The sequence below is a fragment of the Dreissena polymorpha genome, chromosome 15, assembly GCF_020536995.1.
Source record: "Dreissena polymorpha isolate Duluth1 chromosome 15, UMN_Dpol_1.0, whole genome shotgun sequence".
Taxonomy (NCBI): Eukaryota; Metazoa; Mollusca; class Bivalvia; order Myida; family Dreissenidae; genus Dreissena; species Dreissena polymorpha.
Window position 1 is genome coordinate 23,791,474 of NC_068369.1, and position 19,068 is coordinate 23,810,541.

Below are 19,068 nucleotides of genomic sequence, written 5' to 3' on the forward strand. Positions count from 1 at the left end.
TGGAGGAAAACCGGAGTTCCCGAAGAACACACCACCTGTCCGGTATGGTGACCAACGACCAAACACACATGCCCGATGAGAAGCGAGTTTACAAACCACTGTGCAAGCCGGAAATTGTAAATAAATAATCATATAGTAGCGTATTAACATGCCTACAAGATGCGTGAAGAAAAGGGCAGTGGTATAGGGTTCCCGAAGCGCTGTTAGAAATGGGCGATAAAGATCTATTTGGTGTCATATGCGGTCTCCTAGTGCCACCAAATGCTCAACCTTCAGTAGGAACTTCCATAGCCCGCCTTGATTGCGTACTCTCATCAATAATGATCTGAAAATAATCCTCAACTTGTCCGCGTGTGCGCTTTGAGATCAGCTGGAATTGCGTGTGTCCCCTTCCTCACCCACTTTAGAGGCGCATGTGGCGATGGTCTTGGATAATAACCAATGATCAAACAAATTTACACATGCAGGAAATATACCATTCAATTTAAGCTTTAAACGCGCGTCATACATAGTGCATAATCTTTGAGTCAGCTGGGGGTGACGGCAATGTGCCCTCCAACACATAGTAAATCCGTGCCTGTAGTCTGTTACAACAAAAAGAGACAATAATTATCAATTGGCAATATTGATCTATATTCCAAAGGTATGCTAAGATAATCATGTACCTTTACAATACTTGAATATAGACAAACATTACAGTTGAGAGAATCAATACATGCTTGCACAAAACCTAACAAATGATTGGACTGTATTGACAGCTTCGAATGTGGCACTTGGTAAGCCCGCGAACCAGACAAACACAGCTGACGGGGCCGATCCGTCTCGTGCTGTAGATGGTGATGCATCAACGTGTTGGGTGACGGCGTCTACTACCGGAGAGTGGACGCTAAATCTCAAGAATTATTTCAACATAGAGGAGGTTTCTATACATGCCGGTATGACTGCATCGCCATTATGCCCGAATGGCTAATGTACGCAAATTTCAAATTTCATTTTTTTTATAACCAAATACAGTAGTCAGGAAATAACACTTTAATGGCATTTAACTGAATAAAGAAATTATTAATTTTACGACTAATGGTAAATTTAATTGTATTGAATCACTGTAAGAAACTGTTAGGTTAACGTGTTGTGTTATGATTAGAGCATGATATCTATCCATTTTAGGACCGGTCTCACAATGGGTGACATCTGTTGGAGCACAGTCAACCTATCCAGGGTATACAATGTATAGCGTTAGAACTCGTATTGCCATTTATCATTGATGATGACTTTAATAATATTATCACAAGTAAACAACTCGTTAAATATTTTTGTACGTTTTCATTACTGCTTACTAACGTTTTTGGTACTGATAACATCAATACTATTTACTATGAATACTTTATCATTAAAATACTAATTCAATTCTAATTTCAACAGATTCTGGTCGCATACCATTTACATTTCGTTTCGTAAGCCGTATTTTAAGAATCTTCTAGAATAAAGAATACAAACATTTGTTTCATGTCGCTAATGTTGTTCTATATAACAAAAATGGTTACATTTCCCCTTATTGACAATCATAGCCAGTGAGCGGAATCATCGGAAGCCGAATTTCATCCTCTTTCAGCCTGCCAATACCCATGCACAATACGAATTTTGATATTATTGACAATTAATTATGTATTAATTAAAAAGATTATTAATTCCAATCAGTGTCATTTGCTTCTTATATATCAAGCGAGATTAAAAAAATTCAAATCAAAGTAATAATATCCAAGAAAAAAACTTTGGAAACACACACTACTCGGTAAGAATTGATACATTCGATATATTGTTTAACGAAGTTCAAGTTTTGATTTACCGGTTGTGATAAATTATCAATATTCATTTACTTTAATATATTTTGTGAAGGTATTTTAAGAATCTTCTAGAAGAAAGAGTACACACATTTGTTTCATGTCGCTCATATAACACAAATGGTTACATTTCCCCTAATTAACAATCAGAGCCAGAAAGCAGAATTATCGGAAGCCGAATCGAGCATCCTCTTTGAGCCTGCCAATACCAAGAAATAACATGAAACACTTCCGGTTCCAATCGTTTGAAAAACTATACACCGCATGTATAACACCAATTCTTGAATATAGTGCTTCGGTGTGGGGCTCTAAGACATATCAATCACTCGACAATGTACACAACCGAGCATTAAGATATTTCATGGGCGTGCATAGATTTACCCCACTACCGGCACTTTATGGAGACTCTGGCTGGAAACCAACCTTGTATGGAAGATGGATATGTGTCCTCAGGTTCTGGAATAGGCTAATTAAAATGGATGACAATAGACTCACCAAAAAAGTGTTTAATTTTGATTATACCAAATGTGTGAATAATTGGTCAAGCGACGTTAAGCAGATACTATCAACGTTAGGGATTATCGATCGGTTTCACGCTAAATCATGTATCGATCCGGATGCAGCAAAATTACCCAACATTATATAGCCAAATGGTCACAAGACGTGTTGAACATGCCAAAACTGAGAACATACGCAACATTCAAATCGGAATTTAAGTGTGAAGACTATGTGAGGATGAACCTCTCAAAACATGAACGCTCATTACTATGTCAGTTTAGATCGGGAATATTACCACTGAGAATAGAGACAGGAAGATACGCTGGTGAACCAGTTGATAATCGAACATGTATATTTTGTGATCTAACGACCGTAGAGGATGAGAATCATTTTCTACTTGTATGTGATTTATATAACAATATCAGGACTGACGTGTTTGGTGATATTCTCTTAAATCACGACTTTATCCATCTTAACCCAGAACAAAGGTTTTGTCATATATTAAAGGTATACTCCAGGAAGACTGCAAAGTTCATTGTTAAAGCATATTTGCTCAGGCAGTCCGTAATGTATCCACTGTAAATTTGAATCTGTATCAGTGCTGTAACTCTTATTGATAAAAGAAAGTATATTAGCTTTTTGATATTACAGTATACCCAATTGTTTTATGCTGCTTTTGCTATGAATAACTATAATATTTTAAACATTGACGATATAATCGGGACCACTTGAAGCTGTATATATTTGCTGTATATATGCTATCTGTTTTCTCAGTCCCACTCGTACATCACTTGTTATGACATAGAACTGTATATATATGCTTTACGTGTAGATTGAGCTAAACAGCTAAGGTGACTTATAGGTCCAATGGGCCGGGTGCTTTTTTATATGTATATATTATTGTTTATACCATACGAAATGCACATGTCACTATAATAAACTATTTACTTACTTACTTACTTACTTACTTACCAATGCACAATCCGAATTTTAATATTATTAACAATTAATTAGGTATTTATTAAAAAAAAATTAATTCTAGCCATTGTCAATTGCTTATTATATATCAAAGGAGATTACAAACTTTCAAATCAAAGTAATAATATCCAAGAAAAAACACAAACACTTCTCGGTAAGCATTGATACATTCGATATATTGTTTAACTGAGTCCAACTTTTTATTTACCGGTTGTGATAAATTATCAATATGCATTTACGTTAATATATTTTGTGAAGGAATTCCATCGAATCCATCGCAAATGTCATCGGGGAAAACAACAACAAGTGGTGGTATGGTGCATGGATTGAGGTACGAACAGCCAGATACTTTTTGTGGTCAGATTTATAATCATATTCTCAAGCATATTTCTTTTTAAATACATGCATACATGATCTTCATTGAGTTGTGTAAACAATTGTAAATTTTATTTTATAAAAGGTTGCGTTTGCCGAGAAAGTGAGGTTGTCAAGAGTAGATATTTACGAATATGTAGGAAACGACGCTAACGGAAACCACACAGCCGGAGTTGGAGAGATGAAGTGCTACGTTGAGGATGGCTGGGAAACGGTGTGGAGTACAACATCAATACGCATTGGTGCTGGTCTACTAACGTTTTCTCCAAACCTGGTATGATTCTTTTCTTTTTTCAAAGATGTGTGAGTGGGGACGGTAAGACGCCAGAATGTGTTGTCTTTATCCGTGCTTGCGTACGTAATCGTGTGTGTCTTTGTGTGCGTGCTTGCTTTTGCGTGCTCGTGTGTGAGCGTGTGCGGTTTCAAATGCCATTGTTTTTTTCCTTTTATTTCAGACAAAATCATGCTCATCTAATCGTTAAAGGTTCACAGTGGCACCTGGATATCCATATACGTTCATAGACGCCGTCCATATACATTGAAATGCAAGTGAGAAGCGTAACTGTAGAAACTTAATTTTTTGAACCCTCTAAGTCTATTCAAATGAGACATTATCTCCATCGTCTATATGGCGTTGTTGAACAATGTCAATAGGTAAAAAGTAACTGTGTGTGCCCAGTTTTTTTTTCAAAATATAACTGTAATTCTTATTGATGAATGATTAATATCGATAAACTATTTGTCATATATTGTTTTAAACGATATAACGAATTTGGGAATATATTGATTCATCCCGCCGCCACTCATATATGTGTTTTATTTAACAAATCATGTAATGATAGAACGATCTTACAATGAAAGCAACAAATAAAGAATATATTATTACGGAATTTTTCAGTTTAACCCTTTTAAAAAGCCCACAAACGGCGGAGAGTCCTACAAAACTTGTCCGGGTCGTTCTCCTGCACTTTTGATTTCAGACTTTTCACTTCAGTATGCGTAAATTTATTATTGCCGTTGGTATATTTCTTAACTGAAATTTAGTCCGGTGCACATCTTGAAAACTTAACAGATATCAACAATATAGCTAGATAAATCCTATTGGGGTATTGGAAGTTTACAACTCTTGCTTCAATAGTTGTTTCCCTTTACTATTTTAAAATATTGTGTAAATGATAATAAGCTTTGAAATTTATATGTGGTTACATCTATATGAGCGTAAATGCATTGCATAAATGACACAAATTCTACTTTCATAACTTCACAGCTGTTGCTCTTTTTGTGTTCATTCTGAAATTTATTTAGATCAGGCCTTTACTAGTATATAAGATATCATAATGAAACCTGTCTTTGCTAAGCCGAAGAGATACTAAATTAATGCAAATATGTGTCCTTTAAAATGATGCAGTAAGACATTTGGGATAAATCAAATGCATTATGCTTGAGACACAAAAATGCACGGCTAGTCTTGCGAACGTAAGCTTTGTGTTGGTGCGCAATGAATCAAACAAATCAGAAAAGTATTGATTACAAGAGTATTTGCGGGTTAGGCTGACGGTAAAACAAGTGTTGTACACAATCTAAAATATATGGAATTCCGTCAATCATATCTTGGCATTCTTTCGAACATTTCTTTGCACATTATATGGTAATCTGTCAAATATATCTTTTCATTCTGCAATTAAACCTCAGCACTTGTAAAAATGTTTTGAAGCTAAGGAAATATATAAGAATTTGCATCACGTAATAACACCGCATGCAGAAATATAGTTCGGATTTTTTAAAACATGTTTTTGTGTTAGACTGCATTTAATATTTAGATAAACTGGTTGAAGGTAAATAAAAATTATCAAGCAAATGTTTGATAGTTCAATGTCAATTGTAAGTGGTGAAAGATTGATTCGCTTTAAATCTCATTTGTTTTGCAGCAGGTGTAGCTAAAATCGCAATGGGACTGACACACGGAAAGAAGGAGGTAGAGGGAATCATGAATCTGTCTCCAAACAGCATGGCCACATGGAGTCCCGACAATAAAGTGCCATATAGATATTTACAGATACAGGCGAATCAAAAAAATGAAACCCTGAGACTTTGCGAGGTCCAAGTGATAGGACATCTCCAACCAAGGACACCTTGTACGAATATGCTTAATGATAATGTTATAAGTAATCGTCTGGTGTATTTTTATCAAACACTGGTAATTTGTTATACAAGAGGTTCATGTATTTGTTTGATGGCCATGCATTCTGTTCTGATACAATTTTATGATTTTCATTCAAAAGTCTTAAGCAGAAGATTATAAGAATGGTTGATTAATTATTTTGAAACAAGATAAAAACTACAACTACAAACATATATTCTGGATAAAGACACATTCATTTCATTTCATTAACGTAAACACCTGTGTGCTTTAGACTTCCAGGTTGCCACTGGTATCGCTATGTCGAATCCGCCTGTCAGCACAGTCTTCGAGGTTGATAGCAGCATCGTGTGCGCGTTGATCTGTCTGCGTCAAACGGAACCAGCGTGTGTGGCCGCACAGTTTGATCAGGCGACGAAGAGCTGTGCATTGTTCAACGGATTCGAGCACAATCATGACCCCAGTAATCCAAAAATAACAATTGTGTTCAAGTGTGCGGCTCATTTCTTTGCAAACTAGCATTGATTTGATTTCCCGTTCCGCAAATGAGTCTAATTGTAAGGTCCTATCTCCAGGTAACAGCAATATGTCGATAAAATTGTTGACACAAAATTAGGTTACAAAAATATTATTTATGTTAAGATAGTCGGTTAAACAAATATCAATAACGGTTAAAAAATGTATTATTCTATTAAGTCCTTCGCATATTCTAAAGTTCAATGGAAATGACCACATAACAATCCTTCAACATTCAGTTTTTGAATATTGTTTAGTGAATGCTAGTGTTCCCGATTTTACGCCTAAATAACTTTAAACAAGTAGAAAAATGATCATTGAACATTTGGCTAATGAATACAAACTCTCGTTGCTGATGTAAATTGATGTCCTGACAATGTTTGGAAGTCTCAATTTTCAATCGTGGTTTTCCATATACAAGTTTTTAATAGATTTCACAAGCATTTCTTGGGTCACTACAATACGATGATACTGTGTTTCTGTGTAAAACGTTGTCATTAAAACAATCATATTGCGAAAGAGATATGCGTTGATATAGACTGGACACGATTTGTTGTCGTGATGACATAAAAAAAAAACTTGAAAAAATACCATGTAAATTAAAAAAAAAATATCATCGCATCGGTTTCAATGCGTGTTAAGTGTGTGTTTTTTTAATATCCATTATAACCAATTTCAGCATATTTTAAGTATCGATATAAAGTTTTGTCTTGTGACCATATTGGCAAAATTAATAAATAAAACTTTACTTTAATGTGTGTAAGTGTTACAGTTTTTTAATTTAAATAGTTTTTCTCAGAGATTTCGTTTACACGAGAGTTCATGTTTTTATTCACGCAAATTGGTGTTCCGCTATTATTTAAAATTGCCGTACATAGATAAGGACATAAAAAAATTTTGCAGCACTTGACTTTTTAGCATTATGTTTTTGTACATATAAATAGTTTACAAGTTAATATGTTAATAAGTGGCGACAATGATTAGGGAATTTTTTTATCGACTCCTTTCCATTATGCCAAGTGTTAATTGTCCAAAAGCATGAGGTAATGCTGTGCTTCTGTTCTTTTATGTTTGTTTTTTTATATTTCACTTGTATTATGTATTGATGTAAACGAACACATTATTCGTTCACACAGTGTTTTATTTTTTGATGTTGTGTCAAGTAAGTATGCAAAGAATTACTCGTATAACAATGTCATAACATGTTGCAAACATAATGTTTAAAGCTTTTTGAACTATTTAACAATTGTGCATATGGTTCGTAAAGAACGGTAAAGTAGTTGTTTTTATAATCGGGTTAACTTAAAAAATGTAACACAAATGCCGCAATACATTTTCATTTCGATTCCGACATAACAAAAGTTTGTATCACAAGTGTGTAATATGTACGAAAAAAATCAAAAACACTTAATAATAGTTAAGCGAAATAAAATTATGTTTTGCACAAATATGTTATAATGCAAGACATTAGTGTGTGTGCGTGTGTTTGTGTGCGGGTATGTGTGTACGTGTGTGTGTTTAAAAATCGGATCTATTACGTGTTGATTTCGAATTTGTCGAATGCACGACGGAAACAAAAAAGATGGGATATACGTTACCGTTATCTGGTGGAGTGATCGTTTGTATCAGACCACATTTGATAAGTTATTTTTTTTAATTATTTGCTATTATTTTGCACAGCAACATAAGTTTCGAACATGAAATTCAACGGGGTGCACCTGTAATTTAGTGATGTGATATATACTACGGGATCCGACAATAGTAATGTAGATACTTTTTAAAAGTTGTTTATACACTTGCTCGGATTATGCCCGCTGTTTATGTTTTTAGACCCGGTACGTGATAAAAAAGAGGGTATAAACTGGTATCACCATGGTACGTAGAGCTTAAGTTTTCTTCAGGCGTTCTTCAACAATTCTCAACATTAAACATTCAAAATTACAGGCATTCTTCCTCATGATGTTTGCTGTGCATGTGCAAGTTGTTTATTTTACGTTAACTATTACAAAATTAATGCCGTTTTCAACTTTAGCAGACAGGCCGACAGGTTAACGCAACTGTACACTTTACGTAGTCATTTAACACTAGTTCAAACATATCTATTATCCTAATGCCGATGGCATTCAACTTAAGTGTTTTCCAAAATCATTCCCTTTGTTCATCTTTTTGTTTACGTCCGTAGGATGTCTCAACAATTTTAAGATGTGACAACATGAAACGTAATGGCTGGGTTTCACCAAAGCCATTACCCGACGTGGTATAAGTGTATAGCCATTACTTATGAATGAAGACTGATCAAGGCAATACATATTATCTTATATTTTCGATTATTGAATGTTTCGATTAAGACTATCTTGTTGTATATCAGTGGTAAAGTTTCGGTGTATATTGAGACAATAGAGAATTGATGTTGCGTCTGTGCATTAAAATGTTCTGTATCCGCTTTTACGGAAAAAAATTGATGCGTCAGTAAACCCTACCTGGTATATAAGATTTATCTGAATATCGAATCAAAATATTGGTTTATCACAAGGACTTTACCCGAACCCGAAATTGATTATGTGGTCATATTCGGTTACTAGATTAACAACTTACCATGTTTTAATAAAGATTATTAACATTATAATTAAAAACGCAGGTTTAATATGAAAGTGGAGCAATATAATAAAAACTGTGTGTTATGTCCCCAGACAGCGGTGTGTAAGTCCTCAGTGGTAGGGCTTTGTCCAGTTGGAAACAAACAAAATTGCATGTACTTAAATATCCGATATATTTGAGAAGTCTAAGTCATCAAATAGCATATAATACTATTAATTATTATAAAAATTACATAACATGAAGTAATAAATAATACATATTCATATAAAGACAATTATTTATACTTTAAATATATTTGTGGGTGATGTCCTCAGAAAATGGTGTTTGAAGTTCCCACTGGCTGTGTGTAAGTTGCCCTCAGTGGTTGGTTTGTCCTCAGTGATAGGTCTGTCCTCAGTGTGAAGTGTATCAAGCAACTGTCCCAATTTAGCTGTCAAATTTCATGTTTTATCCTTATTGGTTAGTCTAAAAATAAATAGCTGGATATGTAGGAAATCAACAACTCTATATATGTAAAAAATAGTTAACGGTCATAACATGCTTGCAAAGTGGTGTCCCCAGTGGTGGGCAAAAATCATGTGTCCTCAGTCTGCACCGTAGACACGTACGTGTGTGTGTGTGTGTGTGTTTGTTTGTGTGTGTGTGTGTGTGTGTGTGTGTGTGTGCGTGCGTGCGTGCGTGCGTGCGTGCGTGCGTGCGTGCGTGCGTGCGTGCGTGCGTGTGTGCGTGCGTGTGTGTGTGTGTGTGTCTGTGTGTGTGTGTGTGTGTGTGTGTGTGTCAGCTGCGTGGGTGCGGGTTTGTACAATCTACCGAACAGGAAATGTTGAATATATTCATGGAACATAAACAACAATTATACTGACGATGTACATTGTGCAAGTCTTAATAAAACACATGATCTGTTCTGCTCCTAAACAAATCGTTTACATGCATTTTTCGTGTTGAATAGCCCTTTATTGTCAATGTTTTCAAATCTAACTTTTGAAGTCCGAGTCATTTCCCGATAAGCTGATTTAAAGCATGCAAAAAGTCATACACTTGATTTCTGACGGTTATTTTTGCCTAAGAAGCAGATTGCAATGTCCAAAATGCATACACACCTGTCAAAAAAAAACATCACATACATTTATACAAACATTACATTACTTTCATCGCGTGTTGCTCGAAAACACGTTTTTGTTGTCTCAACAATATCTCATTTTTTACAAGAATGTATTCGATACATAAATAAATTGCCGGTTTGTATTCTAATGCGTCTGTAATTTCATGAACATGCAATTATAATACATCACTTTGTCACAACGACATTGTCATTCTTTGTATTTGAAAAGCTGCCATCAATGTGTGTGTCGTGAGAAGGTTTACAGTTACACAGTACGCAAGAAAAAACCTCAGGATTTTATGTCAAATCTGACAGTTTACTTTAAAACTTTTTATTTTGTCGTTGAAATAGGGTGTACCTGCGGTTTAATGTCATTTTTAAGTTAACAAAGGCTGCATGCAGAGGAGCTAATTATGTGAATTTATCAAGTTTACGAATTTTCTAACATCTAATTTGTTTCAATACATGTTCTGCAGATATATAAATACATAAATAAATATAAATAATATAATATAATATATATATTACTTTATAACTTTATTTTAAAGATTGACCATGTTAACTTATAACCATATCCCCTAATCGTTTTAATCAATTTATGATACTAACGACACTAGAATACTTTAAGTATGTGTCTAGAATTATAAACATGCGACATTATTTATCACTCATGGTTTCATGTTCTGTGTGCAAAGGTACATGTGATTGATTGATATCATTTATGACTCGCTATTGAGAATACTTTATGTATGTGTTTGGTATTCGATACATCCACACAATTTAAGACTCGTGTTTAAATGTTATGTATGGATAGTTACCTTTGATTGATATCGTTCAAGACTCTCTATTGAGAACACTTTAAGTATTTGTATAGTAATCGATACTGCGGCACTATTAAGCACTCACGTGTTCTATTATGTATGGATACGTAAATTTGATTGATTTCGTTTAAGACTCGCTATTGAGAACTCTTTAAGTATGTGTTTAGTATTTGATACATGCGGCATGATTTAGCACTCATGTTTTCATTTTCTGTATCCATATGTACATTCGATTAGATTGATATATTTTAAGACTCGCTATTGATAACGCTTAAAGTAGGTATTAAGTATTCGATACATGCGGCACGAGGTAACACACATTTACAACATATTTTTTGCACATACCTTCAATATTTAAATATTATTTTAACTTAAACAGTTAAGTTTAAAAAAACTTTAATACTATACTGCATACGGAATTGACTTAAATATCAATTGTTGTTTACTGTTGATGCCAGTACCAACGCGCTAGTTGGAAAGAAAAATCAAATCAGATTTTTCTGTTATTGACACCATCGGCTATTTCTTTTATTTACCAACAGCAAAACAACAAAATTGGTTTGTTGGTAAGGAGCAAACACAAAACAGTAAGCACATACAAATGAAAAAAGGAAACATATTACTGATCCTTTAAAACTACTGTAATTTGTTTTAATGGGATAAATACAGATACTGGCGGTGGTTGTTAGACTAAGATTATTGACGACAGTTCTTCATTTATGTAATCTTTAAGCATCCTGCTCGCATACTTACAATCCACAAACAATGAAAATAAACTCTAACTGAGCCGTACGTATTTTATGATAAGAGGGCCAAGATGGCCCTATTTTGCTCACTATTTTTACAAGGCTTTGTTCATCGCTTAGTTGAAAATTCAGTGCGTTAGTGCATATTAGATTGGTTCTCTGCTGTTTACTTTTGCAGTATGAACATATGATTAATTCTGATTGAGTACTGTCCATTCACATGGTTTTTTTTGCATGCAAACATTTGCAAGTAATGCTAATTCTACATGTGTTTACAAGGTTTGTGTAAGATTTGGACATCGTGACCAAGATTTTGACCCCACATGACCCAATGTCAAACTTTGCCTTGATATCATCAAGAAAAACATCCTGATCAAGAATCATCATTATTGGACCAACTCTATGGCCTCTAGTATGTTTATAAGGCTTTTGTAAAAGTAGAACCCATGACCTAGATTTTGTCCCCACATTACCAAACGTCAAACTTAACCTAGATATTGTCAAAACAAACATCCTGGTCAAGTTTCATCCTTATTGAACCAAAATGTTGGTGTATGGAGTGTTAACGAGGTTTTTGTAATATTTGACCTGGTTACCTATATTTTGACCCATCATGATCAAACATCAAACTTTGCCTACAGAAATAAATATTATGACCAAGTTTCATAAAATCTGAAACAAAATTGTGACCTCTAGAGTGTTAACAAGGTTTTTGTATAATATCAAAAAAATGACAATATAAGGGCAATAATTCTGGCATTTATTATGCGTTTTTGCTCATAATCAAACTTGACTGAGATCTTGCGGCCATATAGCTTCTCAGCAACTTAGATACAGTATGCTTGAGAATTGTGAATGCTAGAGTGTTTACAAACCAAAAGTGGACGGACGGACGACGGAAAAGACAAATCCTAAAACCTCATCTGAGCAACCAGGTTAGCTAAAAAGTGTTGTTGATTTTTTTAACCGATCGGAGCCATTTTCCAACTTGTCCGAGATATCAATAAAACCAACGTCTTGACTAAGTTTTACGATGATTAGGCAAACAAGAGCTGTCTCCATCGGAAGACATATGCCCCCGAAAAACGCTTTTTCGAAACCTTTAATCTATGTTATGTTTTATTTCTATACGCGGACCCTAAGTTCAAGGTCAAGGCCAAAGGCGTCAAAATGTGTGCGCATGGAAAGTCCTTGTCCATATACACATGCATACCAAAAATGAAGGTTACATAGACATAGAAGTTATGAGCATTTATTCGAAACCTAAACGCAAAAGTGTGACGGACAGACTGACAGACAGACAGACAGACAAACAGACGGACAGTGCGATCACTTTATGCCCTTCTTCGGGGGCATAAAAATGAGAGTGTTCACAAGGCTTCTCTATAGTCTTATAAGGAAAACTGCCCCACCCCCTGGCGGCCATGTTTTTAGACCGATCGGACGATTTTCGAACTCATCTGAGACATAAATACAACAAATGTTTTCACCAAGTTTCATGATGATTGGGCAAGAAATGTGACTTCTAGAGTGCTCACAAACTTTTTTTACTATAAAAATATAAGGACATGCCCCCCACCTGGAAGCCATGTTTTTCAACGGACCGGACCCATTTTCGAACTCTACTCTCGTATCTAGAAAACAAATGTTCTGACCAAATATCATTGTGACTCCTAGAGTTTCCACTAAATTTCTCTATAGCCAAATAAGAAAAACTGCCCCGCCCACTGGCAGCCATGTTTTTTAACGGACCGGAACCACTTTCAAACCTAACCAACATATCATTAAGACAAACATTTTGACAAAGTAACATTAAGATTGGGCATGACATGTGACTTCTACAGTGTTTACAAGGTTTTACATTTTTTGACCTAGTGACCTAGTTTTTGACCCGGCATGACCCATTTTCGAACTCGACCGAAGTATCATTTGGGAAAAAGCTTCTGACCAAGTTTCATGAAGATCGGACAAGAAATGTGGCCTCTATAGTGATTACGAACAAATGTGGACGGACAGACGACAGACAAAAGACCGATAACAAAAGCTCACCTGAGCAATCAGGTGATCTAAAAAGCAAAACTGATTCATTCCTTAAATCAGTCCGTAGAAAGAAGAAAGAGGATAGTCGAGATAGCATAGTTAAAACTATATGATTAAAAAATGAATCGAGTTGAAGCTGCCGGTTGATGATAAACGCAAACATACATGTACAATTTAGTTACCATACGGATAATGTTTGAAGTCTTAATTACGTGTAACAAAACTCCCCTGAACCAATTGCATATTATTGAACGAAATCAAAATAACCTTATGAAGTAAATGTCTAATGTACCATGTTATGATTTTTATGTTCGGCAAATTTGGCAAAATTTTTATCAAAATTTTATTCATTTGTTTTTGTTCTTTCTACAACAATTGTTCATGTACTTCTTTTAAAATGTGCAACACCACGAAATCTTATAGCAACATCCTTATGAAAGCAATATTTAATTTAATCATAAACACAAAATATACTTAAATGCGATGCAAAACCATTAACAGCTTCCATTGTGTAAATCTTGTTTAAAAATTTAGCGAATTAATATGTATATACAGCAGAGTAATAGCACCCTTCGCGGTTTTATTGGCAATTTAAAGTGTCGCGTTATCGAGCGATGGACAATTGAATTTTAAAGTGTAATGAATATTATTTTATATGTGTTTGAACAATTTTAAGACTTTAAGCCGTTGATGGGTGCAAAAGAACTTGTTTTTATGAAAAATATTACTTTCAGAGACGAAACAAATTGGTGGTTTAAGACCACTTAACAAAAAACATCGGCAACATCCAACGTTTTAACGGTTTAAATTCGTTAACCTTGTAAGAAACAAGCATACATATATACTTAACTGCATGTATGACTAATAATAGCAAGAAAATTCCGGGACTATGAACTATTAAGTGTTTTAAATGTACACAACAGCTTCAGAGCGAATACAATAAGGGGTCGTCTAAATGCATATTGAACACCAGACAATTGATCGATTTCTGCGTTCTTGCATTAACTTTGTTTACATACGTTAACCATTTTTTATGTTCAAAAGTAATCGGATTCTTTACTAAAATGTTTTTGTTCAAAATCCCCTACCAAGCTGGTATAGTAACGTGCTGTCTTAAAACAACACGTAAGCGTATTCATTCATAAGATTTAGACCTTGTATTTGGTAAATAAGATTTAGCCCTAATACCTTTTTGAATGTTTTCCATGAACTTCAACGTTAAGTGCTCATGTCATTATTCTAAGGTTCCAAACAAGAGATTACGAGGACTTTGGAATAGCATTTGCTTGTAGAGAAATCGAAAACAACCAACACTATGATAGCGTCACTTGCTGTCTAAGTTAGTCACTTAAAACATGTCTATTCAACAAGTTTAGCTATTTTGTTACCTTGTTTAACGTTCAATCACCTTGTTATAGTGTGATTTAGTCCCAAATAAGAATTTTAAAAGTATCATTGACTGAATTTTTCTTACGAGTGGAAACGCGAATATCACTTTTTATTGCTACATGCCGAACAGCGATCAAGGAATGAACAGTTTTAAATAAGAGCCTTACTGTCTTGTGGACTAACAGGTGCATTTTTAGCAAATAAACACTTAGCAAGCTGAAAAAGGCAAAAGCCATCACGTGACCATTTATCGTCATAATTCGCCACGTTCACGTGACTATTCATGCAACTTACAAGCAGCACTTTGATTACAAAGTAATCCCAGCGAGGCAGCGACCATGTTTTATTAAACGAAAGTCCAAAACAGGATCGTGGAAAGACTATGGAATAACGCGTGCCTGTATGGTACATTAATTCTTTTAATTCGTCTTAACTCGGCTCGGGCACGTGGCCATTAACCAAATTTAGGATTTATTTAAGCGTTTTAACGTACGGTGACATACAGTCCAAAACAAGAGGCTTCCAGGACCATGGACAAATACTTGCTTGAAGACTACACACCCATAAACCCGGATAATATAGTCACGTATCGTCTAAATTCGTCAGCTGCACGCGATCATGCATTGAATTAAGCGTTTGTTTTAACTTTCAAAGCACATATTTTTTTTATGTCTAAAAATTGCAAACGATAGTTTTTAGGGTGTTAAGAATACTACGTGCTTGTGCAGTTCAGTAAAGGTGCAATGCTGATAAATGTGTCTTTAATACGGCACAATTTATACAATATAGCTTTTTATTATCATTTAAACGCATTGGAGTAGTTATTGTAAGCTGTTAAAAAGTCTCAAGCGTGATCCTGACTAATAAACTACCACGTGCCTTCAGAATACACAAGCCGTTACCAAGCCAGAATTGTAACGTACCCTCTACATACAGCGCGATCATGCGATCATTCATCCGAGTAAGCGATTGCAGTTATTTTCAGGTTTTTTGTCGACTCTGACCGGACAGTACCCATGTTTCAGGGCACAAAGGTCCTAAACAATAGGTTTCGCGATCTATGGGTTTATACATGATCCCCTAATACGATGATATAATCAAGTGCATCCTCAATTCGTTATGTGAAATTGAACATTCATCATCATGATCATATTAAGCGTTGTAATTTCATGCACACTTAACAGGTTTCAGATTCTCCAAACGTTTTTTCCGCACTATATAACGTACGTAAGCACGCTGATAGTTGTATTCGCTCTAGATTCGTCACGTGTTCGTGACCATTCATTGTGTTAAGCGTTATCGTATTAACATGTTTACGCATCGTGCTCATGTTTATGTTTCCCAAAGAGCCCAACAAGAGTTTTCTGATATTATTATATGCGATTTTCAAGCACCCACTCCTCTTATAAGCTGATAAAGTTGCTTGCAAAACGAATGCACCACTTGCATGTGATCATAAATACGAATGTGCGTGTGTATTTATTTTAATCTTGTATTGACCTTTGAAGTACAGTTCCAAATGGAATGAAAAAAAGATGCTTGATAACCAGGTATAATTATTGCTTCTACAGACAGTGATGTCGATAATAAAGCAATTGATTTGTTAATTCTGAAAATTTATAGGCGTTATTCGTTTCTCAGAAGTATCATCATACAAAATACCATTTTGAATGGTAAAAGCGTGTTGTACATAATGCTTAAACATGAATGGCCTTCTGACCAACTTGCTCTGCCGACTATAAGACCAATTGAAAGGCGAACAGGTATAAAGCGATATGCCCCGTTTTTTCGGGGACATAATAAGCAATTATAAAAACAATTCTGAATATATGATATTCGTAGTTACCATAGGCGCTCGATGTCAATGACAATGTTTATTTATTTATTTATTTATTTTTTTGTTTTTTAGTTACCCGTTGTTTATTATAATGCATACACATACTAAATTAATAAAAATCTTCCGACAAAACGTCTTCTTAAAACAAGGTAAATCGCTATTTTCTAAAGCAACGATAGTGCGTCATTATGCATAATTCAATCGCTGTTACCCCGCTCGCTTATTGAAATGCGCGCACAGGCCGGGAACCTCGCTCTTTCTCTATCTACTTTCAGTTTCAACAGAAACATCCACAGACGATGTAATAAATCCTTGTAACTATTGTTTCACTTAATTAATGGGGCAATCAACAAAAGATATTGTAAATTGCATACACATGAATCATTCCTTACCAATTGTTTAACTTGATTTCGTCTGCCATGGTGATTTCCACAAAAAAAATCAGCACGTCAAAAATCAAATCTGGCGCCTATAGTGTTTAGTGGCTGTTATTGTGTATTAGTGTTTTATACAGGAAGGAAAAAGGGTGTGGTGCAAAATTTCAAAAAAGGGCACTTTAGCGCGCGACATCCATAAAAAGGGCACAAATATATCTGTATAGTGACTTAATAAAAAGCTTTGTTACACACAAACATTGTATGTATAGTTTTGAGATTTATTGTTGAATAAGTAAACCAACAAAATCCAAAATGTATATTTTATTATATGTTTTATATTTTCATGTAGTAACAAAAAACAAGATTAAACACCATAGGATGGATATCTTATACAAACTGTAGCTTTTCAAAGAAGTCTTAGAATACCGTTAAATGAGTTACCCTCTTAAACAATTATTTATATTTAAAACGTTACACACATTGCACAAACAAGTCCTTTATATGCATCTTAAATGGAGATTCACAAACACTAACACTTTGTTGAATAGTCAGAAAGTTCTGCGTAATGACATTGTTTTCATGACCACGTGTTGTATTGTGTACATTTTATTTCGCAAAAAGTGTAACTAGGAACGGCGCCGTACTGTCTTTTGTTCATTGTCAATTAATTCAATACACGTTAATTGGTCTCCGATATAAACTTGTTTTGCTTACAGAGCAATTTGCATCAATTTCTAATTTACGTTTCGTCGAAAGTGGAATGCCAAAATCGGAAAGCGTACGTTGCGACATTCTAAACACGAATGATAAGTGGTACAAGTTCAATATGTTTGTAAAATTCATATCTGTGTTTGCCAATCAACATATTTTGACAAGTTACAAACGGGTCATAATGTTCTTAATTGAACCAATGGTGCAGGCCTACTACCGTTACAACAAATTAACAACATTTGGCCAAACAGGATCCAAGACGGGGTATCAACTTCTTTGCCGACATTCACACGTTATTGTAATCAAAACATCGTGACAATAAACAAGCACGTGCTCCAGATTGTCGTCTGCTACAATTCATCAACACACATCTACTGTGAGCCCGCGCCAATTGTATTGGATAGGAGGCGGAGCGTTATTTTAATCGACAGCTTTAATATGTCACGGGTTGCTATTTTCGGCGTATGGCCAATTTTCATGAAGTACAGTGGACGTCATGGGGTTTTGTAATCGGCGTATGGAAACAATTATCGGGCGTAATATACGGCCGAACGCCGCTTAGTGCAAGCCCTGTAAATTAATTGTTATTAACTTAAAATTGTTTTGCATTAAATTGAAATCAAAATCAATATTTTACAGATACAACTGGTTTTTTTTTAATTTAATTACGCGTAAAAATAAATGTTTTGATATAACTGAATTATGCATGAAATGCACAATTTCCACGTGAATAACATCGAGGTTTTCAGCAAGTCTCCTAAGTAACTGTGCACGATTGTATCCGGACCGATTAGTGTTACAAAGCCACTGAAATTATCGATTGATATTGACACAAGGTTATTCACAACCGCGCGAATCTTCGCTGATAATTGACATGACGTCTTATCAGTGATCGCTCCGCCCACTTAATCACGTGGCTCAGCGGGAAGAAAACCTAGACAAGCTAACACCAAAATGGCTTCTTTGCCTATAGACTGCATATAGATTTACGCGATATTCCGGATGATTTTATGGACTTGTTTAACACCATATTACACTTGTAAAGGGGTTGATGCCATTTAGTTATTCTGCAAATGCAAAAAATATACGATTAAAGAGA